The sequence below is a fragment of the Mytilus edulis genome, chromosome 8 (assembly GCF_963676685.1).
Source record: "Mytilus edulis chromosome 8, xbMytEdul2.2, whole genome shotgun sequence".
Classification (NCBI taxonomy): Eukaryota; Metazoa; Mollusca; class Bivalvia; order Mytilida; family Mytilidae; genus Mytilus; species Mytilus edulis.
In genome coordinates this window covers 10094149-10121198 of record NC_092351.1, presented here as the reverse complement: position 1 = coordinate 10121198, position 27050 = coordinate 10094149, and the positions used below count along the sequence as shown (strand labels likewise).

Genomic DNA, 27050 nt, shown 5'->3' with positions numbered 1-27050 from the left:
TCGTATATGTCGGACTAATTGTTGTTGACGTCTGGTAATCAAAACGGCGCTTAAAACTGATTCATGTAAAATAAATAGAAGGGATCAAAACTATTTTGAGATTTATCTCGTCAATAAACAGTCGGATATTCTCTTGATTTTTCTGTAACAGATGAGGGTAAAAGTTTCTTTGATTTTCTTTCAATAAATGTTAGAACAATATGTTTCATGTACATCAAAGACGTATCTTTCACCTAGTCAGTTTCTATACAGAAACGAGGAAACTGGTAGTGTGTACATTTTCATGATAATGTTGTATATGAAAAGAAAATGGTTTTCAAAAGAACAATATGCAATGCGAATGAGTAAGTGCTGGTGTAAACATCAATGAGTAAGTGCTGGTGTAAACATCAATGAGTAAGTGTTGGTGTAAACATCAATGAGTAAGTGCTGGTGTAAACATCACTGAGTAAGTGCTGGTGTAAACATCAATGAGTAAGTGCTGGTGTAAACATCAATGAGTAAGTACTGGTGTAAACATCAATGAGTAAGTAAGTGCTGGTGTAAACATCTATGAGACAGCAACAAACCGAACAATAACTAAAAAGACATTTGAGGGCAATATACACGTGTTCACGTGTACAAAGCTCTTCCTCGTTTATGTCTTTTAAACTTTTTATTTCTTCCTTTAATGCTGTGTTTATCTATCTGATGTGATCATACCATTAATTTACACTATTTGTACACCTTTATGCGTTTTTAGTTTGAGTATCAATGTAGTAGAATCATGTTTTTTAATCGACTCCAAAGTAATAATATTGCTTTGCTTTTCTTAGCTTTCTCGTTCGATATTTCATTTTATTTGTTTTTGCCTTTTATATGAATTAATGTACTATTAGTGTTTCATAAATCAGGGTAATTTACAATCTAAGAGCACAGCTGAATTACAGGTTCTACCATTGGTCATTATCGGCTGATTGCTCTCTGCTAAAACCAGGTTGAAAATAGTTCAAGCATATTCAGATTCAGACCCGCAATCCCAATAAATCAGTTGATTTAGTCTGGTGCTCTGTTATGGCTTAACTAACCTGGCGAGAATAAGAGATAATTGATTAAGGGAAGAGTCCGAATTATTAGGGTTAAATCAAATGCCTCCGGAAAACTAATATCTGCAGTAGTTGATCAAGTAAAGTAATAAATAGTTGTTTCTCACATTAACTCCAAAAAACGATTTATCGTGTCATATTTACCCGTATTGGCCTTGATTCTACACACCCTCGCATACCATAACAGTTGCTCTTTAAGCACCGGTATTTATAGTGTACAGAAGAAATTTAATATTAAAGCGTCTTTAATGAGACGGTACTATAACGGTTTGTCATACGGGATTGGAGATAACACCCTCCCCTCTATGAAAACACTGATCACAACCTTAGACAAAAGTGAGATATAACTCCAAAGAAAAGTCAAAACAGAAAGTTCCTTATCTAATGGCAAAATCAAAAGACAAGCGCACTTTACATAATAGTACATGTTTATTCCATAAAACAGATATGTTATGTGGAAATGCAATTACATAAAGGTTGACCGAGGGAAATATATATGGCAAATGAAAGAAAAAACATTGTAGGACACATTAAGATAAATCTCCACTCTACATAACAGTTAACACATATTAATAAAAATAAAACTGATTGTTGTCAATTTGGAACCACTTTATTTGATTGTTTGTTTTTCTGTCCCGATCATTGATGTTGTGATGACATGCGGTCAATACTTAACGTAACTAACACGGATCTAAGTCAAGCATGCGGTCAATACTCTACGTAACTAACACGGATCTAAGTCAAGCATGCGGTCAATACTCTACGTAACTAACACGGATCTAAGTCAAGCATCTGGGATTCGTCTGATAATTTTGAAAATGGTTTGTTCCACAAAGAGCATAGGTATTAATCGAAACTTTATAGGCGTTGGACAGAGGCTTTATGTCACCCGGATGTGGATTTAACTTAAGGGTAAGGTACAGATATAAGAGCCTTGATTATTTGGTCACCAAAATTACAAAAAAGAACAAAATATATTAGCAAAAAAAATATGATTTTGTTAATAAATGGATAGAATAATCTTTTGTACTCATATATAAATTTCATTGAAATGGTCTCAACGTTGATCAATGTATGCCGTTCTTTGGGATTCAAGAAGATGGCGGACATATAGTTTTGTGTATCTTATTATACCTTCTGCTGTATAAAATGTGTGGTCCTTGAACTTGTAATTTTACTCTCTCCAAAGAATAAGTAGAATTATACGACATGTACAAGTTTCAAACGATCGTTTCTTCATCTACATCTATATCGTTGAAATGCAAAGGGTCTAAGACCCATCACGCAAGTACTAATTTGGTCATTCAATATGGTGCTCATTAAAAACGTATTTACATGTGAAATTAAAATCAAATGTTTGTTGCGTGACTACTCCGTTAAATAAGATGCGAGGCTGTTCTTGAATGCCTCTGCTTCTTCTATATTTAACAGTCTTATTGGTAGAGTATTCCATGCAGTCTTTGATGGTACGTGGAAAGAAGCTGTATTTGTAGGTGTTTGTTGAAGTTTGAAGGTTTCTAAATTTGCTTCGGTGGTACTGCCGTGTTGTCCTGCCTTGTTGTTCTACATAATCTGGTATATTTATGGCTATCTTTTTATGTAAAGCTTTGTGAAACAAGCAAAGCCTGTTTATTTTCCGTCTTATTTCTAATGATGGTAGTTTTAGCTCCTTCAGTAGACTAGTAACTGACCCCGGTTCTCTGCTGTATTGATGTTTTATGAAACGTGCTGATCTTCTTTGCACCATTTCTATCTGTTTGATGTGGTTTTCTTGATATGGATCCCATGCACTGCTTGCATATTCAACGTTTGGTCTGACAATGGCTTGATATGCTCTTTTCTTAATTTCTTCTGGGAATTTGCCGATGTTTCTCCTCAGAAAGCCTAATGATTTATTTGCCTTTGCCGTGATGTTATTGATGTGTATATCCCATTTCAGATTGTTGGTAAACTGAACTCCTAAATATGGGTTTTGGCTTACATTTTCTAAAACTTGGCCATGCATATGATAGTTATGTAATATAGGTTTTTTCTTGTTGGTAATTCTTAGAACATAACATTTTGAAGCATTAAATTTCATCTGCCATTTAAATGCCCAGTCAATCAATTTATCTAGATCTTTTTGTAGTTGGTTACAGTCATCTTTGCAGTCTATTGCTAGGTACAATAGGCTGTCATCTGCAAAGAGACGCAACTTTGACTTGATGTCATCCCCAATATCATTGATGTACAAAAGAAACATCAATGGACCTAAAACTGTACCTTGGGGTACTCCTGATTTTACAAAGGCATTTGTAGATGTTTCGCCTTCAACTGCTACACACTGCTGTCGTTGTGTGAGCCAGGCCTTTACCCACTCTATTATTTTGCCATTTATTCCATAGTGCTCTAGTTTCCGCAGAAGCCGTATGTGAGGCACTACATCAAATGCTTTGCTGAAATCTAATATTAGCATATCCACTTGCTCTTTTTTATCTAGATGTTTTGCGATATCTTCAATTGTTGTTACTAATTGAGATTCGCATGATCTTTTCTGTCTGAAGCCGTGTTGGTAATCGACTAATATGTCATATTTTTCAAGATGTTGCATAATGTGTTTGAAAATGATGTGTTCCATGATTTTGCATGTAACTGACGTCAATGAAACAGGTCTATAATTTACTGGCAAGCTTTTGTCTCCCTTTTTAAAAAGTGCTGTGATGATAGCTGTAATCCAATCGTTTGGGACAGCCCCTTCATCATATGTTTTCTTGAATAATGTTGTTATGTATGGGGATATATCGTTATTTGAATCAAGCATAAAATGAACAATTCGCGAACAAGAAAGATCTCGTAAACCCGTTTTTCGGGGGAAAATCTCAAACTGCAGATATATGGAGGAATAAGGTTATTCTTTTATTTCACGTTATAAGTCGTCAAACATATCTCCCCACGACAGATCAAATAAGACGAGGTTCTTATCAACATTTAATGACTACTTGCTGTAATTTTCTTATATTTTTATAATTTATGTAATAAGATACAATTGATATCGGTTTATATCAAATTCCAAAAGGAAAGCTATTACAGTGCATTGTTATTGATAATTACAGTTGCTTGCACAGTGTGTTAACCTTTATTGCATAATTATTGTAAATATTAGCAATTCATGCGGTTTTCGTGAATTTTCTTCCTGATAACATAATACACTTATTGAACTAGATTGACTTTATATTGCTGTTGTTCAGTCATTGAGCTGTTATTCTACATTGTACCTAAAACGTATATCAAATCACAGTTTGTAACCAGACTTTAATGTTTCTTATTTATTTTCTGAATTGATATCATGTATACAAATATACTTTGGGAATTGCATGGGATTATCTCTTCCTGTTCTGTTCTTGACATTTGTAATTTATTGTCAACAACTTGGAGCATTTTGTTATACGGTACTTAGGTAGTGTCTGTGGCTTTGTTTTTCTTTATAGTGCCTCTACAGGGTTAAGTATCCTGTCTGAACAGTTTGTGTTGAACCATTAACTTTGTATAATTATCTATTCCATTTTCAATTTTAAACGGAATGCTTGAAAGTTGAAAAAAAAACTATTTTATTTCCGGACGCTACATGTTCATGTCGTGATTTTATCATTGAAGATAGCTTTGAGCTTACAAGGAAGACTTTGAATGTAGCTTAGTGGTTTCAAGGAAGTCTTTGAAGCGAGGGTTTTAGCTGTATACAGTTGAAGTAAAAAAATTAACGAACGCCGTCATGTTTCTCATTATTTTGTTGACAAAATCTTGAATGCTCGTATCAACGAATTTGTTTTTACGTGCAGCAGAATTTGCGTAATTATCCATTTACCCATACTGTTGCTTTAAAGGGTTCGTGTTACTTAATCTTTACGTGCACTTTTATGTGCAGTTTTTGTATGTAAATCTTTAGACTGACCGAGTAAGTGACGCTTTTAAAAAAGATAGTATAAGACATTTGGTAACTAAATCTTTTTAAAGAACTACGAATTATACATTTGATCTTTTTTTCCATTACGAATTCTCTAGGATTTGGTACATGTATATGATGGATTATATTAGATAATTATGACAAGCGTATTCTATGTAATGGCCAATAATTTGTATGGCTTTGATATCTGTAAATTCCCTCACTATGGACATGCTAATCTTGTTCTAAAACACAATGATTCTTTTATTTTTAAAGTATATGCAAATGTTTAGAATTACCCTGTATGGATTTTGCAATGTCACACAAAGTTAGAAGTTAGAATTTTAAACTTTCGGAGATAAAGATCAGCATTGAACCATGGAAAAGTGTAAGAAACAATGTACAACATTTAACAAATATTGGATATAAAAACGTTGGGCATATGTCCTTTGTCTAACAATTTAGATAGGACTTTTGTAATAAAGTAAAAAATTAAAAGAAGATACGAATCTACAGTCATCAGTCGGAGAGACGCCGACAACACTATGATCAAGAGAAAAAGTCATACAAATAAAATCTACAAAACACTAAACGCAACACAGGTTCCTTAAAAATGGTACATTCTAATTTTTGTTAAACAATTGATGATAAATAACCAGAGATATAATCATGATGAAAAATGAGAATTTCGTAGATATAACACTATTTATCTATTGTCAGGGGTGTTTGTTTTAGATCCCAAATGGATAAGAAAAAACTCGGAATAAATCTTAACCAGCTTCAAATAGTTGTCCCTAAGAGACTTCGTTCTAAATGATTGGATGCATGTATAGTACTGCCAATTGCAAAGACTAATGAAATAACCTTTGGGAGATGTTATTTTTTTGTATGTATTTTTGGAGACACGGATTGAAAAGTTCTAAATTGTGTTTTGTTGTCTTTCTGTATTAGTTTTAATTTATGGCTGACATCATTTTTATTTTGGTGAATAGTTGTCTCATTGGCAATCATACAGCATCTCTTTATATGTTAGCTAATTGTCTTCTCATCTTTTTCAAAACCACATCATGTCATTTCCCTTTCAAACCATTGTTAATCTAATGTTAACTAAATGAATAAACTCTTCATAGATATCAAGATTGCATTTTTGTATTTGCGTCAGACACACGTTTCATTTACAAAAGACTCATCAGTGACGCTCCAATCAAAAATAGTAGTAAATGCCAAACAAATTACGAAGTTGAAGGGCTTTAAGGACCAACAATTTCTAAACGTTTTGTCAAATACAGCTGTTTATTTCACACATAAGTATAATCCCCACTTTTACTGTACACAACACCATTTCAATATATGATAATTTGTTATCATTCTGTGTACGTTTGTGTTAAGGATAAACAGATTATAATATATCTGCCTTGTTTGTAGTCGCATCTTTTCATGTTACAGTTGTTGTTACGTCAAGAAAAATGTTCTATAGTCTCCATTTACTACGACAATAAATTGATACAGATCTAATAAGGTTATTTATTCACACTTTTATTACCCATTGTGAAGTCTTATGTCCTTTGATCATGTAGATTTAAGCTTGGTAGATTGCTTTTAGTTTAAGGGTGAACATAAATTTTAAGAGTTTTTCAGTTTTGGATTAAATGGCAATCCAATTAAAAGTCAAGATGTAAGGTTGTATATTTCATTAATGTAGAAATATCAATGTGACATTGCCCTACATACATGGTTACATTGTCTTCATAAATATATAGTTACATCAAGGACACCTAATACCAAAGTCCTTATTGTCCGAGGTTGTGTTAAAAAGTTCAAAGTTTAAAAGGTTACACATTGACGGATCTGATTTGGGTTTATTTTCTTGCGTTTTGATTTTTTTAAATGTTTCCCAGGGGGAAACATAGCATTAAACTTGGTACATTTGTTGACCAAATAAGGCCAGTTGTTTATGTACCTTTGTTTATCAGACAAGGCCACTCTTTTATACTCCTCATATTTATCTAGAATTTCCACTTTCTCCCTCACAAATTTGGCAAAACATGTAGATTTATTTAATTTCAAAGCAGGAACATTTATGTTAAATATTGAATCAAAACAATTTGTAAATATTAGAATTTCTAAAAAGGAAAATAAGACTCAATAAAATATAATAGTACGGTAGTTGAAAATATTAAGTATATATATAAAACATAGATTGAAAGGTTATAACTAATGATCACTAATCTATATAGGCAGGGTAACATACCGGGGAGCCACAACGAGAGAGGTACCAGAAAAATGGGTACATCTTTGAAGATTCTGATCGTAAATTATGTTTTACATATTTAGTTGAAAATTATCAAATGCAACATGTTTGACTTTTGCTACCCTATGGCGAAAGAGTTTTATTTTTTAGCATATGGATATCTTTGCTTGATGTGTATTTTATTTTTGTCGAGTTTAAATGTAGAAAGCTAGATATCCTCTCGAAAAGGATCAATTATAGTAGATTTCCCGGTAATCTCGATTATTGCCGGGAAATCTAAGTTATATTGCTCTATTGTGTACAATTTCCTGCAAATAAATGAATTTGTGGGACAGTTACGTAAAACCGTAGCTGACCAACCCCATGCAATAGATGGATTTATTGATTATACCATTAACACACACTATTCCACTTTTCACACAATTAGTACTAGTGTTCGGTTTAAAATTTGACTGTATTTCCTGTTCGTATGAATATTATACATTCCTATATTATAAAATATATCTAAAAGGAACATTTCCCGTAATACTTAAAATGCACTTTACTTGAATTGTTGATAAAGTTTGTCAGAATGATGCTTTCTTTGAGATAAGGGGTCAATAGTTTCCCCGTTTCCATTCTTAATTTTATATTCACGTTGAGAACAAATGAAAAAAATAATCAAGGAAGTATGTTTTGAAAATAGGGTCGATGATAAAGAAGGAAGGCGGAAATTTTTAAGATAATACAAAAAAAAAATTACATTACTTTAAAGCAGAGATTGTGACTTGAATCTGGTAACTTACGATCTTAGTGAGTAACGGTAATAAGCGATTTAATCGTAAGGATAATGCGGCCCATTTTAAACAAGATGAACAGATTTAATATTCCCATTCTAACTGGACGTGGCCACGTATCTTTACATCCCAAACAATAAACAAGCATACTCAGCATCAGTTTTTCTGTGGAATGTAAAAAGTTTAGTCTCTTGATAATTAATTAGAACAGAGAGAACGTTTCAAAGTTTTGTTTTTTTCTTAGAAGAAATTTTGAAAACAAAATGTTTTTGATGTAGAACACATAATTCTCACTAGAACGGATGTATTTCAGAGGCAGCCAATTTGAAAGATAATGTTTTAGATAATATATAAATAATAATAACAGACAAACACCAATAATTTTATTAATACTATATAATTCCTGTAATTGTCGTTCATTGAACATGCAAATTGTATATATTTTTTAGGTTTTATACAACTCGTCTAAACATCAACCCAACAATGTTAGATCTGTAAATTTGCTTTCGCAAATTTTTTGCTCTTTCCCCGCCGGGATTCGAACCCATGCTATTGAGATATCGTGACAACAATTCGCCTGCACTGTAGCCGTCCCGCTAGACCACATGACCACCTGGGCTTCACAATAACAAAGCTTTCGGTGGCCGTGTGTTACCTTTCCTCGTCAGTCTTAATCTAGCGTCGTACTACAGTACATGGAGATGTTATTGTTACAGATCAGCTGAATTATCTATAGTAAAGGATCCTACAAATTAATGTAAGATACAGTCACAGAAAATAATTATATTTATAAGTACGTCTGAGTCAGTGACAACTCTACAACAGATTTATCCATCGGATCACTAGCAATGATGGTGATACATGGCTGTGTATTTTTAGGTTTTATATATACATTTTTACTTGACCTTATTGCTTATTCGAATTACTGGCTACTTAGAAATGTAGGTTTTATATATACTTGACATTATTACTTATTCTAATTACTGGCTACTTAGAAATGTAGGTCTTACTGCTGATTTGATCAATAAATGCTATTTTTGCCTAACTTGCATGTCTGGTAGAATTCTGCTCATTCATTATTAATATTAATATGAATCTACGTCGCCCACATATTACATAAAGTAATTAGTCGGAGTAAAGTTAATGTAAAGAATCAACAAGATCAAATAACTTTAAAACAAACAAAACCTTAATTATAACAAACGCTTTTCCATCATATATCTACCCTAATTTGTCTTTTATATTTGCATATGGAACTTAAAAACGACTCAAAATAAACACCATTTGACATTAACAGTAAATATATCGATAATATGATAAAACCGAAGACCTGCACATTGGAACCCAATTAAAAGTATGTCTATATATTCACGGCCGACACTCGGCTAACCGAGAGATTGGTCGGTTAATCTATATTGAGTATGCGGCTATATCGGCGGTTGGTCTGTTAATCGGGTTGGCTAAAGTCTGTTAATCATGTGTTATCGAGAAAATCATTGAAAGTGCAGCATGTTTCATTGTATAACTTTCTAAATATATTTTTATCATAAAAGTGTTCATGTCTTACAAAACAATTCAATGTACTGAATTCAGTGGTGTAATTATTATTTTTCTAGCTTCGTTGTACGATCTATAAAATGAAAAGGCGGGTTACTCATCAATAGATTTATACACATTTTACACACATAAAATGTACACAAAATGACACATTGGTTAAATTTACTTGCATTCAATATCTTTAACATCGAAAAAAGAAAGGCATTATGTTTGTTAACCATATTGATATCGTTGTGTGAAAAATTTACACGAAAATCTGTATTTTGGTGACATAAATCAATCTTTATTTAAAACCTGGTCTGTTAATGGGTCGGATGTATAAAACCCGGTCTGTTAATTTGACTGTTAAGAGTTATGAATATATATATATGGTGGTGTTTAACGACCTTGACTGGCTATACAGCCCTCGCACGGTCGGCTCGGTGCCCGAAGACGTTTGGTGAGCTTTAACATATTTTGATGCCGTGGGTCAGGAACAAGTAGTGGAGGTCGCAATATGTAGGCCGCCATCTTGATTTTGGTGAGTTGTTTTTGGTTTGTTGACTATTTTGTTGTTTATTCTTCACTAACGGCTGCTTTCAGGGCCAGTTTGGTCAGCTTGGCAGCCCGCTAGCCTCGGTGATGGAGTACTGGTAGATGATATCGGACGTAGTTCGAAAGATGACAGGAAGCGTTATCAGGACCAAAGCCGTGAGGCAGTGAAATGAAGGTCGTATCACCCAACAGCCTAGGATACAGCCCTCGGACGTTAATCGGCATAACACTCCCCATGATACAATGGTTTTGGAGTGCATGTTAACGCGGGTACGCCATCTACTACGTCTATCTGTACGGCATGGATTGGTTTCTGTCATCTTAAGTAGTAAGTCGTTGATATCTAACTGTAAACCCTCATCGAAGATAGCGGGTAAAGGAGAGCTGGCCCAGCACGTCCGTTCAGCTGTAATGACTGAGACGTGACTGGAGATCGTGAATGATTAATGGAGTTATGAATGGCAATAAAAGTGTAATTTTATTGCTATATGGAGTGTTATCGTATAAAATGAGTAGGCTCAAGACGAGCGGATAAAATATACGAAAACAACACATGAGCAATGAAACATAACATAACATATACGGAAACAACACATGGAATTGAAAATTGATAAAAATGGTTTCAAAAAGTGTAATATTAAAGTAATATTAATTTCATTCAAGAATGATCGCATATATCATGTTGATTCTGTTTAATTGTCATGAATGACACAAATCTGTCATTTACATTGGTAATCGGGTATATAAATCAGAGATAAGTGTCGTAATGTAACTAAACATCAGAATAATGAGTAAGATAAATAAAATGTAGAAAAAATTGACATAACAATTTAAAGAATATAAAAATAAACAATACCCCAAATCCGGACCCTCATGGTATACACGAGAATCTGGATGGAAACGCAGAATATAGAATAATATATAAGGACAGTAGAGAGTGATACATTACTAAAAACGAGAGAAAAATAATACTTGTGTAAGAATACCCACATGAAACACCGATGGCTATTGAAACAGTAACGGATTGTGATGGATTGTACTTATATTGGTAACAAATTCTAGAAGTTTACATGCGGACAACTATCGTGGCAGGTTAATGCCATTTTGCGTTTTAGCGCTTTAGCATTTTCGCCTTACATATTCTATATGGCGAAAACGCGAAATTGCGAAGTTGAAAACGCGAAACCGATTTCTCGTTTTCGACTTCGCGTTTTCGCGTTTTCGACTTCGCGATTTCGCCTTTTCGCGATTTCGCAGGCGCCCTATAGAATATGAAAGGCGAAATCGTGAAAACGCGAAATGGACTTCATCGGCCACCATAGACAACTGTAGTTCTCCTCTGCACTTATGTAGAAAGGAACTAAACGGATTAAAATGAATTGAAACTTAAAATAACCAAATATAGCTGCATTCGCTCCTTTCCGTTTACTTCTTTAGGGTGATTTGTAAACAACATATGATTAAGTAATAGAAGAAAAGAACCAATTGGATGATGCTAGCGAATTAGGGTTTAACGTCCAGTGACAAATATCATGTTGATATGTGAACGAGAACACGTTATATGTGTTGTACCGACTTTCTGTGCTGTGTCTGATGACTTTTAGCACCTGGTGTAAAACAAGAGAAAGTTCTAGTAAATATTGATGTTTATTATTTGAAATCAGTAATCAAAGTGACCGTTGAAAACATAGATTGTTTCCATGCGGGCGTGGTCACATGATCACTGATTTCTTAACTTTCTCCTGTTTTCACCAATCAAAAATTACCTTGTAATTTAGCTCCCTTGACCACAACCTATTTTCACTGGTTGGTCAATAATCCAGTCATGGGTGTCAGGTGTTATAAACAATTTCACACATGAGTAATAGGAAAAGGTTGTTTAACAAAAGCCTTAATTTACATGTAAGGTACATAATCCAAAGTAAATAATTTACCACTTACATGTCTCTTTGTTATCCGTCTTAATTACGTAATCTAAATATTACAGTTGTATGTCATTCTTCTTTATCAAAAATTAACATTCCAAAAATAATGTAACTTATGTAAGGAGAAATTTTAGAAAATAAAATAAAAATTTAAACTTCAAAATACTTTAACTCAAATTGTAAAAATTGAATAATTTTCACTTAAGTTTTGGTCTGTTATATTAAAATTTTGTCTTTGGCAATTCATAATTTTTCTATAACAACTCTTCCTCAACCTCACTAAGCTTTGTCCCAAAGCTTGAATTTGAAACATCATCTGAACTGATAAAATAAGAATAATAATTATATATATATACATGCAAGGATTTGTATAGTGAGAAGGATTGGAATCTCGCGAGCAGTTTGCATTGGCTGTATATAAAAAGCTGCGTATACGAGATTTTGGCGAGATTAACCGTGATGCATCTCGTTTGTCGTTTTATGTCCTCCATTAACAGTTCAATTCGTGTCGCATCAAGATTAAAGTCAGCCTATTGTAAGTATAATATATATATTTGCATAATAATGATACTTTTATGTGTAATATTATGTCAGTTCAGATTAAGAAATCAATTAACATCGTTACAATACGCATTATTTACAGCTAAATTGACTATGCATATTCTCTCCTGGTCATCGCCATAATCCCGCCCAAAAAGGCTGTCCAAACCCCATCTTTGAGTTCAATCTCCTCCTTCAAAATGAGGAATTATGTGAAAAAACTTTAATAATATGAAATAAATGTGTTTGATACGTGAACAGTTCAAATGATATGGTGAAAGGTGCTTTGGTTGTTGCTATTTTGATGAATGTTTCAGGCCGACCTGTCCAAAATGGTTCCTCGTCAGTGCAAAGTAGGATGGGCTTAGATAAAATCAATAAAGTATTTCATTTAGTCGATTTCAGCTATGAAACGTAATTATTTCATTTAATTATAGTTTGTTTGGTGTTCTTTAAAAAAAAAAAGGCATGTAAATTGATAACGTGTGCTATTATCATCGTTTTAAAATACCACTACGGTCACCAGATGCATCCAAATGTCGTCATTATGGGCGGGATCAAATTAACATAAATTAACTTCCTTGATCTCGAATTTTCTGAGAAAACGTGATGGAAATGTTTACATCTATACTTGCTTCTGTGTTAAATTGGATGTTAACAACAAAGGTATTGTATTTCTCAACAGAATTTTGTCTTTTAAAACGGCCTATTGTGCATACATGTATGTTCCCTAGTCTAGAGGTCGGAGAGAAGCACTTGTAAGCAGTCAAATAATTACCCTTTTTCATATTGCCTCTTTTAAAGTGACTTTTTGTGTTTACGATAACTATGGTGAAAATTGAATGTCCGTAAAAGAACTCTGAAATCAGAGACAGCTCCCAGTGGCGAATCCAGCCATTTGAAAAAGGGGGTTCCTAACCCAGGACAAGGGGGAAAAGGGGGGGTTCCAACTATATGTCCCCATTCAAATGCATTGATCGTCCCAAAAAATGGGGGAATCCAACCCCCGGAACCCTCTCCCTGGACCTGGATAAAACTTTCAAGAATTTGATTTTTGCTCTCTCAATACATTGTAATACAAAAATGTACGTATGTATCTTAACCAAATAATAACACAGCCTGAGTAATTTTTTTGTCTTTTTTCAGTTCCAGACATATCATTACTTTTTAACCTGAGATGGCAAACTAGAGGTTTTAAAAAGTCCTGAATAACTGGTGAGCATTTTGTTTTATTTGGCAAGCTCTAAATTGTTTATTTATGGTATTTATGCAAATCAAATTACAGTCGGTATGTTAAAAATATACTGATATGAAAACTGTTCCTATGGTCTTGGCATTAAATGAAAATGCTTGGTTACTGATCTTTTCGACTCCATATTTCAAGTTAAACCTTGCGGCAACTGTTCTTCATGTAACACTGCAAACTATAGTTAGCATTATTTTGATGTGTCGTTAGTTAATGACGCCATATTACGTGTGATGCCACAATGTTTCCTTTAAAACCTCATGCCGATATCTCACTGATAAAAGATTTTCACTGAAATACATGTAAAAAACATTTTTTCTCAAATAGAATTATGTGAAAGAACAAGTTTTGAAAATTTGCACTTCATTGCACTCTAATTATATGATTCAAATGACTTTTACAGTAGTTTCTACAGTATAAAATACAAGGTTTCCACTGGCTAGAATAATTAAGTATTTTGGTGTTTTTTCTCTGTCAAAATGCACTTTTAGGCACCAGAAAATTTTATTGAATGCTTTAACAGGGTCTGTGTGTTGTAATTTAAGGTTACATTCAGATGTTTTGTCCTTCTTTTGACTAGTGAAGGTATACTGGAAGAAATTAATTATGCATACACTTTGTATTCAAAATAAATAAATATAGCGATAAAAGTGTCATTGCCTTATAGTGCTGAAACAACTTTATTTTTTTTCAGAAATGGACAAAAATACACAGATTTATTCAGAATGTCATACCAATGAAGATCACATAAAAATATTTGGAAAAATCAGAACTATGGATTGCAATATGGGACAACAACCCTAATGCGCCTCGAAATGAGGAACTCAAAAGTCATGTGTAAAGAAAAAATCTCTGTGTAGTGATATTGGACATGTTTCTATTTTTAACAAATGACTGAACTTAATTATTTGTGGTGATTAGGAAAGTAGAGGAACATAGAATAAATGTGTAAAAACTATGGAGCTATTGAATGTGTTCAAAGTATTAAATTTTCAAAGAACTTATTGAGTTATTGAGTTATAAAGGGGATATTTTACCACAAGGAGCCGCATCACAAAAGGTTGTTCGGGGTTTGCTAATTTACGGAAAAAGTAATCTCACTTTGTACCCCGAAAATTTAACCACATATGTGAAAATGTCACAGCTTCGAAACGAGCTATCATACATATCCAAGTTTACGATATGGACTGAGCTACAGGAAAAAACGTTACAATTACCCCCTATGTAAAAATAATTAAAGATATTGAGCCATGTCCTAGGTTCAAGTACCACAATTGTTCTTATTTATTATCTTATATTGACAGAATATTGATGGTATGGTTGTCGTGGATACAAATAAATTCATTTTGTCTCATTTGTTGAAGACCTTATATTGTTCCTGTTTAATGTAGGCCGTATGAGATAAGTTTTGTAGTTGGATTGCAGCTAAATTTTCTTTCAGTTACTTTTGGTTGTTGGGTTGCTGTCTTTAATATTGACATGTTTAGACCTCACATCTCCTTTAATGCATGTATAACATATTTTTAAAGGTCAAGTGAAATATTTTAGAGTGACAGTAGTAGTTGTATAGCAGTGTTATGAAAGACAATAAATAAAAAGACATTTACACATTTCACTTTTTTTAAATATTCATGTTCATACAACAGTTACATCAAGATCATGTGGAAACAATTTAAATAATTATATTTCATGTATGAACAGAACAAAACTAAATTTCATAGTGTCAACAGTTTAAAGATTTCTCCTTTAAGGCTTGTCTTAGACTGGATGAGGGTTGAGATTTTGCTTTCTTGGTCAGTTTATTACGTTCTATGCGAGTAACAGCAAAGCCACGGATGGTTAAAAACAAATGAATGATGTCTTCAGTTATAGCTGACACAATATCTGCAGTTTCACCTTGCATAAGAATGTCACAATAATGTTTTACCATAAACCCTTCCATCATAGTTTCTTTTAAAGGATCAATAAGAAGCGTACTAGCACTATATGAAGGTTCAACTGTTTTGCGAATAATTGTCTCTAATTCACGGATTAATAAGAACAGGGAATCTGATGGTTTCTGAAGGCCACCACGGTCTTGTGTCTTGTACCACTTGTCATATTGTTTCACAAAGTTAACACCCGAAGAATTGTCTGTAAATTTATTTATGACGGACAACTTCTTAGTAGAGTACCTGGTGTATCTCTTCTGTAGGGCACGAATGGTGTAACCAGCAATATAATAAAGAATGCTTTGGTCATTTTCTGTTAACTTTTCCTGATTTGATGTAGATTTCTGAACAGCTGTCATTGTCTGAACTTTAAAAATTTCACCAACAATATCTTCATGTACCATCTGTAGGAATAAGTTGGTACAGTTCAATGAATAAGATGGACAATGAGAGTGGAAAGTGTTTGCTAATTCTGGCTTAACTCTACTTATGTGTAAACGGCGAAACATTTGCTCTTTGTCACATGAGGAAGATATGTTGCTTGTAGTTTCAACAAATATCGGTTGAAAATATTTCAACAAAATGTCTTGCACTAATGCTGAATTGGTCACAAATTTGCATATGTCTGTTATGCTGTCATTGATGGTAAATGGATCATTAGCAATGTTGGACAAACTGGACTGCAAAGCTGTAGGGAATATTTCAGCAAATAAACTTTCATTTAAGGCGTCACGGACTGTGCTAGGTAGTTTACTATCTGCATGTGTGCGATGGTCTGATGCTCTCAAATTCTGTCCATGTTGTTTCTGGACATGACCACGGAAGCCTGAAATTGTTTTCAGAGTCTTTTTGCAAACAGGGCAACTGTAGGAAGGTTTAATACATGTATCTGGTACAGGTTCAGACTTTTTCTTTTTGGCAATGTAACATTCTTCATCACTGTCACTGGGTTCTGGATCATACTCAGTATATTCACCTAACAAAAGATCAAGGTCAATATCTTGGTCCCAGGATAAAAAATCTGACATGGTTGTAACATTGAATAATAATTTGAACTGAAAGTTGATAACTAAATATTCCATTTTATAATATATCTAAGCTTGTTCTGATACTGAGATCAAAGACTTCATTTAATTGATCATCTTAATTTTTGTTAAATTAAATGTTATGTTTTGAGATTAAAGGTTGTAATTTATTTAATTATATATATTCTTCACTAATTAATCTAATCACCACAAAAATATATTTCAATTACAAACAGTTCCTTGCATAATTAATAAAAAGAACTATTTAAAAAAACAGAAAGTCAAACAACAAGCTGTGACAATCAAATTATTATTTCATCTACCTCTTTGAGTAAATGATTATTATGATGATAATAATGGACTATCAAAACTGCGGTCACATGAGGGGGAAAACTAAATATTTTTATCTTTTCCCGGCATGAATATCAAATTTACAAACTAAATTAATTTTTAATACGAAAATTGCACAGAAAGACTTTATAAACGCAAACTGTTCCTTTTGATCAAATTAGTTAATTATCACTTTGTAATTTAAGAGAAATAAGAATAATATTTAATATCGGTAAGTCTACACAAAATTAATATCGTAAATAGATCGTAAGATCGTAGCTTACCATGTGTATTTTCATAACGTTGTCAACCAAGCGATAAAACCGGATATTTACAATACAAGCGAGTATCATGGTATAAGTGGCGAGTTTATGACTTCTCACGATACGCGTGAACTAACGAGATACCGCGAGATTCCAATCCTTCTCAATATACAAATCCTTGATACATGTAAAAAGAATAAAAGTATGATAAACATAATGTAAAAGTTCATATAGAGTCAATGTTTATATATCACAATCATGTGAATGTAGTTTTGTGATCTAATGCCCATAAAATACTTAAGTTAAAAAATTAAAAATACATATATGTATGGTCATAATTGCAGATATTCAATAAGACATTTCCAAAATTTCAAAGTATGTATGTTAATACACTTGTAACGGGGAGGCACTGAGGTATTGCTTGTTTGCAAATATGCATTTAATAAGTATTACGGTACCAATTTGCATATGAGGAGGAAGATTAACACTTCACACTAAAATATGTGTGTTTTAAAAATAGTACTGATGCAGTTTTCCAATAATGAAAAATCAAGTAAACCAGGTGCTTTAGTGCAACAGAAAAGTCAAAGTACCAATACATTTTCATATTAATAGACAATATAACAATATAAAATTCAAATATAAAACATGAAAATGAATGATTTCTTATATGCTCACTCCTTGTAAGCGCATGATCTGCAATCTCACGATCTGCAATCTCTATGACATAATGTAATCTAAAAATATGTTTAATATAACTGTGTTCTAAATCCTACAAAAAGAAATAAACTAAATACTAATACACTCCAATAATTAACTCCTCCACTTTGGCTCTCGGTAACATTTCACTGAACACTTAACTTCATCATACATGACTATAATATTGGAATGGATTCTAGTTTCTCAGGACACTCAGTTGCTAAAATAAAAAAAAGTGATGATTAGTCGAATGAGCACGGCCGTACTCTAGCACTACTGACAACAAAACACATATGCATTCTGTTAGGTTTGACTTCACATCATAATTTGCCTATCAAATTTCTGAAATTAGAAAAAAAATGTTAATCAAAGGGTCAAATAATTAAAGAAAGGTCCACTGCGCAGATTCGAAACTGGAGTTCAATCCAGATTATTTGAATGTAAGTGAGTTATTCGCCATCAAAGCTTTATCTGTGTTATTCCAGTGAAATTTTGTACAGTAATTTGTTTTCACCTATGGCCTTGTAAAATATTTTTTCTGTTTTCTCCTCCTTCCTTTTTTTGTTTTCCTCGTAAAGTATTCATGTATCAATCCCTCTCCAATATTCTGTTTTGGTTCCCATGTCGGTTTGGAACCATCTTTCCATTTCACAAGAAAATACTGTATTCCTCTTGTTTTCCTTGTATTTAGTAGTGTCTCAACCTCATGAAACGTATCATCTATGACATTGTTTGGTTCATCTCCATTCTCACTGTTAGTAACTGAATCTGTACTCTCATCGTCTGCAATTTGATCATCTTGATCATTATCTGCAGGTTGGTTATTTTGCGCATCGGGTGGATTATCTGGAACTGGACGTTCTGGAGCTTGTGGCGGATCACGGAAATCAGTGGGATCCACATATTGCCTAAGATTGCTCGCATTGACCATAGATTTATGTTCCTTCTGGTCACTGCAGCGTCTTAATTTATATGTGAAATTCGGCCCACAGTCAGTTATGTAATAAGGACCATTAAATTTATCAACTAATTTTGGTGAACGACCGACAGGGACCACATGTTCTTTAAGTAAAACTTTATCTCTAAGCCTAAATTCAGGAATTTTGGTATTTTTGTCGTATCGTTCTTTCATTTTTGCTTGTTTAAGCTTAATATTTTCAGCCGCCAAATCTTGGGTAATTTTGAGGTTTGAAATTATTTCTTCTAAATGGTGTTTTGCATCTTTTGACAGATTGTCTTTTGGCAAAACAGATGCGTCAAAAGGTAAGTTCATCTCCTTGCCGAACACCATTGAAAAGGGAGAATACTCTGTTGATTGAGTAGATGGAGAATTTCTAAATGCCATTAAAATACCGGGGAGTTTATTTGGCCAATTGTTCTGGTCCTTATCACTATAAGCTCTGACTGCCTGTATAAGTGTACTATTGGTCCTTTCCACTAATCCATTTGTCTGGGGATGGTAGGAACTTGTATGATGCCTTGTAATATTCAACATTTCACACAAAGCATTCACCAAATTCGATACAAAATTTCTACCCAGATCTGTGACTAGACACTTCATTGCACCATAACGACTAATAATTTCACGAAATAAAACCTTTGCAACCTCAGAAGCTTCTTGAGTTTTCATAGGAAAGGCCTCACTCCATTTAGAAAAAGAATCTACTAAAAGTAACACATAAGAATAACCTTCATTAGTTTTACTGAGTTTCAGAAAATCCATATGCCATCTTTCAAAGGTTGTGTCAACTGGCAGAGGATTAAGAGGTGGTTTCTTACCCTTTGTATCTCTTTTAATTCTCTGACAGCGATCACATGATCGAATGTAGTTTTCAATACTTTGGTGCATTTTAGGCCAAAAGTACTTAAGACTCAAAGCATGATAAACACGTTCGATCCCAAGATGTGCACCACCTACGAAACTATCATGATAACTTAAAAGAGCATCCTCTCTAAGAGCTTGAGGGAGACATAATTGTTTAATCCACTTTTCACCATTGTCAACTCTGACTCTCTTCTGAAACCATTTATACAGAACATTATTACAGATAGAGTAATCTTGAGCAGATTTTTGAACTTTTGAACTCTGATCATTGTCTGCAGGAAGAATACCCTGAGTAAGAAATTTGTACATATTTCCAAAATCATGACAATTTTGTTGCAACTTTGCAATAGCAGGAAGGTTTGACAATTCTGGTCTGGCAATAACGGGATCTAATGGAGCAACCATAGTGTAATCATCATAAAAGAATTCCACTTGGATACTCTCAAAAGTCTTATCATTGCCACTAGCTTCTGTTCTAGTATTCACTTCAGATACCTTTACAGCTGCGACTTCATTTTCATCGTCAGGCTGTTCAGGATATGAGCGTCTACTGAGAGCATCAGCTACTTGATTGTTACAACCTTTTCTATACTTAATCTCAAAATTGTAATGCTGCAAGTCCATTGCCCATCTTGTAAGTTTACCTGTATTTGCCTTCTGGTTCATAAGATATGTCAATGCTTTGTGATCAGTATATATAGTGAATTTGCCAGTAGCAAGATAAGTGTTAAATGTTTTTACACCTTGAACTACTGCATAACACTCTTTTTCAGTTGTATTCCAAACCTGTTCAGTTTTGGATAAACTTTTACCACCAAAAGCAATGACACGCTCTTTTCTCTGACTGTCTAATTGACCTAGAACAAAACCAATAGCTGAATTTGAAGCATCACAAGTCAGCATAAAGGGTTTATTCATGTCAGGGTAAGCCAGGACAGGAGGTGTTAATAAAGCTTGTTTTAAATTGTCAAAAGCTACTTGACATTCCCTATTCCATTTTATACTTCTTTCTCTTTCCTTCTTTAACAACCCATTTAAAGGAGTGGCAATCTTAGAATATGAATCAACAAAGCGTCGATAATAATTGCACATTCCCAAAAATGAGCGGACCTGTTTTTGTGTTGTAGGGACAGGAAAAGTACTAATAGCTTTTGTCTTTTCAGGATCCACCTTAATGCCTTCTTTTGAAATGATGTGCCCTAAGTATTTCACCTCTTTTGCTGCAAACACACATTTGCTTGGTTTCAATGTGAGATTTGCATCACGAAGACGAGTGAAAACTTGTTCCAGATGCGAAAGATGCTCTTCAAAACTCCTACTAAATACCAAAATATCATCCACATAAACTAAAACAAATTGCCAATTGAGACCACGTAAAACATTAGACATGAGCTGTTGAAAACTAATAGGAGCATTTTTAAGACCAAAAGGCATTCTGAGAAATTCATAGACACCATTGCGAGTTATAAAAGCTGATTTATGTCTGGTTTCCTCGTCCATCTCGACTTGCCAAAAACCACTGTGAAGGTCGAGACAACTCAGAATTTGAGGCTGCACTTCACCAATCGTGTCAAATACGTTTTCTAGACGGGGAATTGGAAAGGACGAATTTTTCGTTTGAAGGTTCAATTTTCTAAAGTCCACACAAAATCTGTACTGCTGAGGCTGACCCGGTGCAGTTTTCTTTTTCACTAATATAACAGGTGAATGATACTCACTGGTTGATTCTTTAATGATGTTGTTTTTCTTCATTTCTACCAAATGCTTTTCTGTTTCTTTGTGCATATGAGGAGACTGGTTATAGAATCCCATTTTGACTGGCCTGGAATCCCTAAAAGTTTCAATTCTGTGCTTGTACCTATTAGTAAAACCTAATTCAGATAAATTAGTAGCAAAAATATCTCTATATGAAGCTAGAAATGTCTGCATTTTCTGTCTCTGCTCAGAATTCAAATCAGATGTGCTGAAATCAAAATTAATAGGTTCCTTGGCTTCCTTAGTTTGCTGTAAACTAGCAACAGATGGCATGTTATTATCTAAATCATGAATACAATTTGAATCGATGTCTGATACAGAAGCAAGCACTTTTGTTGCGGGAATGTGTATTTTCTGATTTGTAGGATTCATCAATCTTATGACCGCTCTTTTCTTAATAATTTTGACCAAACATTTAGCACTTGTAAGATTGGAATCCGCTAAATTACTTACTGGTTCCAAAAGAACTATTTCTCCTGAATTTCTTTTTGAAATTTTGACACCAACATTCATTTCACAAAATGGAGAAATAGTGACAGGGTAATACGTTCTAGCAAGGCCAGTACTACTAGTCTGTATCATACATACTTTAGGAATATCTGCATTTTCCTTATCTGGTACCTGTAATACACTTTTAGAAAAATCAATATTAATCTTGTTTGCATGTAAAAAATCCCAACCTACTATAAAAGAATGATGTAGCCCATCTATAACATAAACATGATAATTAAAAACAGCACCTTTAAATGAAATTGGTAAATTAACTTTTCCTAGCACTTGTAACCTATGTCCACTTACACCTTTAATTGATGGAATATCTGATTGCAAAAGTTTATCAGAAAGGGCCAACTTGCTATAAAAATCAAAACTACAGCAAGTAATTTCTGCACCAGTATCAATCAATGCATGTGTTTTTCTGCCATTGATATCAATAATTGAAGTATTTTTCTGCATAGGCAATACCAAATTTACCTCTGCAAAAGAATTTCTACCTCTGTGCCTATCCTTTGACAAATGCCTAGGGACAGGCGCGAATCCCTAGCGGTGAAAAGGGGGGTTTTGACCAGATTTTTGTGAACCTCTGCATTTACGACCATAATGCCCTATCTTATGACAATTAAAACACTCTTTATTTCTTGCTGGGCAATTAGTACCACAAAACATACCACAATTTTCACATGAACCATCATCTTGTTGTTGTTGTTGCTGCTGCTGGTGATATGGATTCTGTACTGCTGCTGGCATCGGTTGGCTGTACTGTTGTCCATTATACACTACTGGCTGTTGTTGAATGTACTGTTGTTGCGGTACAAAAGCGTGTTGTTGTTGGTAACCCTGTCCTTGTCGATAGTTTGGTCTTGGTTTGTTGTACCTGGGTTTGTTCTGTTGTTGAGGCTGGTTTGGTTTTGCCATGTTAATCGAGGTATGTAGTCTTCTAATTTCCTCTAATGGTTCCTGCATCTTGGCCTCCAGTATTGCTGCAATTTTATCAGCAGTTATTGACGATGCTGGTACAAGTTGTTCCGATTTCTCTGCATTTTCTGCAATGGCCCTTAATTGTTCCAATGTAACTGGCTTTGGAAAAGTGTTGTGGACTGTTTTCCCTATCTCCCCTCTAAAGCCTTGAATTGCAATGCCTATCTTTATGTTGTCAGGAATGTCCTGTCCTGTGGTTTTTTCTTGTAATCGCGCCATAAACTCATCCACTCTTTCATTTTGGCCTTGTTTTAACTGGAGAATGTTAACATCAAACAGCCCTTGTGATTTTTCAAAGCGTTTGAAAAATTCATCCTTTAATAGCTGTAATGAATTATGCACAGTTTCTGAAAGTGTTGCAAACCATTGTTTTGGAATACCATCTGCCATAAAGAATGGGAAGGAATTACACTGTTGTTGTTCGCACATTTTTTGTATGAGGGTCCATCGTATAAAGTATCCCCACCATTGTGATGCAGATGATTTCCCATCATAATTGTTGAGGTTAATTCCTGAAGGCATGTTCACACTTACTTCTCTAATCACTTGGACTACTGCAGGTGTTGATGATGTTGATGCAGTTGATACTGTTGATGTTGCTGTTGATGCAGTTGATGTTGCTGATGCTGTTGGTGTGGTCAAGGTTGACGTATTTTCTATTAATAGGACAGGACCTGTTGATGTTGAAGCTGTTGACGTTGAAGCTGTTGTCTCTGTTGCTTGTTGATGCACTCTTGCTTCTGGTCTTATAGTATCTTGACTTCGGAGAAGGTAGCTATTCAGTGGTGCTGGCATTTGTATGGTACTGATATTATCTTCTTACTTGTTTGGGACTAGCTTTGGATCTTTCGGTCTCTCCACCAAATGTTGTACCGACTTCTCGTGCTGTGTCTGATGACTTTTAGCACCTGGTGTAAAACAAGAGAAAGTTCTAGTAAATATTGATGTTTATTATTTGAAATCAGTAATCAAAGTGACCGTTGAAAACATAGATTGTTTCCATGCGGGCGTGGTCACATGATCACTGATTTCTTAACTTTCTCCTGTTTTCACCAATCAAAAATTACCTTGTAATTTAGCTCCCTTGACCACAACCTATTTTCACTGGTTGGTCAATAATCCAGTCATGGGTGTCAGGTGTTATAAACAATTTCACACATGAGTAATAGGAAAAGGTTGTTTAACAAAAGCCTTAATTTACATGTAAGGTACATAATCCAAAGTAAATAATTTACCACTTACATGTCTCTTTGTTATCCGTCTTAATTACGTAATCTAAATATTACAGTTGTATGTCATTCTTCTTTATCAAAAATTAACATTCCAAAAATAATGTAACTTATGTAAGGAGAAATTTTAGAAAATAAAATAAAAATTTAAACTTCAAAATACTTTAACTCAAATTGTAAAAATTGAATAATTTTCACTTAAGTTTTGGTCAAAAATTATGAATTGCCAAAGACAAAATTTTAATATAACATATGTATCCTGTGTTGTATTAGAAAGACACTTTCAGTCGGAATGGAGAACGTGCTACTTCGAACAGACACAAAAATTAAGGCTGATTGAAAACGTCATTTAAAAATTCATGCATATTCCAGAGGCCAATCCATATCACGCTAGATTGAAGTGACACACCCTTCAATAAACTGCAAAGAAAGTCAAAATAAAGATGCTCTTTCTAGGATACGGTGGCACCGTATTGTCATTTTTGTTTGCTCAGGAACATCTCATTCTTAAATTTTTCAAGTGGAAAATATAAAGGTAGCAAAATTGTTGTCGTGGCTAAATAACTCTTAACTGACACAATTTCAATTGTCCAACCCATTAACAGACTTTATTCCCATAATTTTGACTAAAACGTGGTATTATTCACGTTATTTTACAATTATGAAATATCTACTAATGTCAATTTATTTTTTAAACCACAGTACTATTTTTTGTCCTTTAAATGATATCTCAATGTGTTTGTTTCGCCTTTTATTAAGAAAATTGCTATGCGTATAAGCATAAATACTACATACTTGCGCGACGCCTTTTAGTTTTACTGAAAACTGCGCAGACTAAGAAATGTTTTTACAAGTGCAAAATGTTCTATGATAGATATCATTTTGTCAGACACTTTTCTTTTTTTTTTTGATTTGGTTCTTATAACATGCCAAAAATCTGTATATTTAATAGAGTTTAACATTAAATTAAGCGTTTTACTCTTAACAGATGTATAACCAACCCGATTAACAGACCAATCGCCCATATAGCCGCATACTCAATATAGATTAACCGACTAATCTCTCGGTTAGCCGAGTGTCGGCCGTGATATTGTCTGTGATTATTTGTTAATGTTCAAAAGAGGGATTGAAACAAAACACTGTGTTTTCCCCACAATTCGTGTTTATCTATATCTTTATGATGACCAAAATATATGTTAAATGTTGAATATTAATCAGATCCTAGCTCACCCAGTCTTAGATCTTTTCTTTTTTAATAGACGCTTGCGAATTTGCCGACTAGATCATGCTCCTGCTTGGGAATAGTTCTTAATTTCTTCAGTCTTGTTTCTTGTTATCTTAGTTTTTAGTTTAGTTTCAACATATTTATTTATAGTGGATTGGGAAACAAGTTTTGCAACTTATATTAATCCCTTTCCACTTTGCGGGTGCAAGTGCTGCTTGTAGCGGCATTAACCTGCTCTTTTTTTCAAATCTACAAGGATGTCTTTAACGTGCAAGATATATAGCTCTCTCTTAACACGGGTCAGCCATTTATCGTCCCCTTCCGACGGACTATCATCATTTCCTCAAGACCATATTCGCAAATGGTGTCAAGGGAGAGATGGAAATTCAGTCCCGGAAATTTTTGTGTTAGTAGTCCGATGCACTAACCACTACACCACGGCTCTCTTGTGATCTAAAATTGTGATGTTCGATGATCATTGTTGCTTTTTGTGAGTATACATTTCCTGTGTTATCTTTTAAAGTCAAACAGTGTTTACAACCACTGGGAGTATGCCACTGTTGCTGAACGTTACTAGTGTTGGACGTTTTATACACGGATGTACATTATCACGTGACTCCTGTTCAGGAGTCAGCACTATTATGTTGAAAAGAAATATCGTTGGTATGTTCATTTTCTGTAAATTTTCTGTAATTTACCGTTGATAGAGTCTGAAATTATTCAAAACCCTTAGGTTTTCTAATCCGAAGAATATATTGCCTATAGGTCGTTTTTGGAACGTTTTTTTTTAATGCGCTGTAATTGCGCATTTGGTTAGGTTTTTAACTGCTTTGAATCAAGCGCCACAGATGAGTCCTATGTAGACGAAAAGTAGTCTGGCTTACTTTTAAAAATATATGCCTTGTAGCTTTGGGTTATTTCTTTTTCATTTACATGAGCGATGGTTTACGAAATTTGGTTTGTCTTGGGGATAGATAAAATTGGATTACCAATCTGATACTGCGTGATGCCTTATTACTTGATATACATGTACATGTAGCTTATCTGCGTATTTTTTAGAAGTAACACAACGGGTGTCCATTATGGAACAGGATCTGCTTACCCTCCCAGTTTGTGGTGGGGTTCGTGTTGTTCAGTCTTTAGTTTTTTATGCTGTGCTATTTGTAATGTTGTTCGTCTGTTGGTGATTTCTTTTTCTTTTTTAGCCATGAAGTTGTCGGTTTATTTTCGACGTTGAGGTTGAAGGTCCCTTTGAGGTTTAATCTTCCTTTGAGGTTGAATCTCTCTTTGAGGTTGAATGTCCCTTTGGTATCTTTAGCCTCTCTTTCATTCTGTTAGATACAGAAATATATAAATGCCTAGATGTTGCGTCTAGTAATATAACAATGCACCTGGTTAGGAGATTACTTGGCTATCTCCCTGAAAGAGAACCACTGGAATAACTCTTTGGTGCGCATAT

The 27050-nt window shown here is 34.0% G+C and overlaps 1 protein-coding gene and 1 long non-coding RNA gene across 3 annotated transcripts in view; one reads left to right on the top strand and one right to left on the bottom strand.

Moving 5' to 3' along the window:
• LOC139484763 (guanylate cyclase soluble subunit alpha-1-like) overlaps positions 1-27050 on the bottom strand; it is a 77790-nt gene that overhangs the window by 36376 nt on the left and 14364 nt on the right. The window lies entirely within an intron of this gene.
• LOC139484764 (uncharacterized) lies at positions 12510-14833 on the top strand. 2 transcript variants are annotated; one of them, XR_011655146.1, is made up of 3 exons: positions 12510-12582; positions 13734-13802; positions 14528-14833. It is a non-coding gene; the product is annotated as an uncharacterized lncRNA (long non-coding RNA). The 2 variants fall into 2 exon arrangements; XR_011655147.1 differs by lacking the exon at positions 12510-12582 and adding an exon at positions 13158-13253.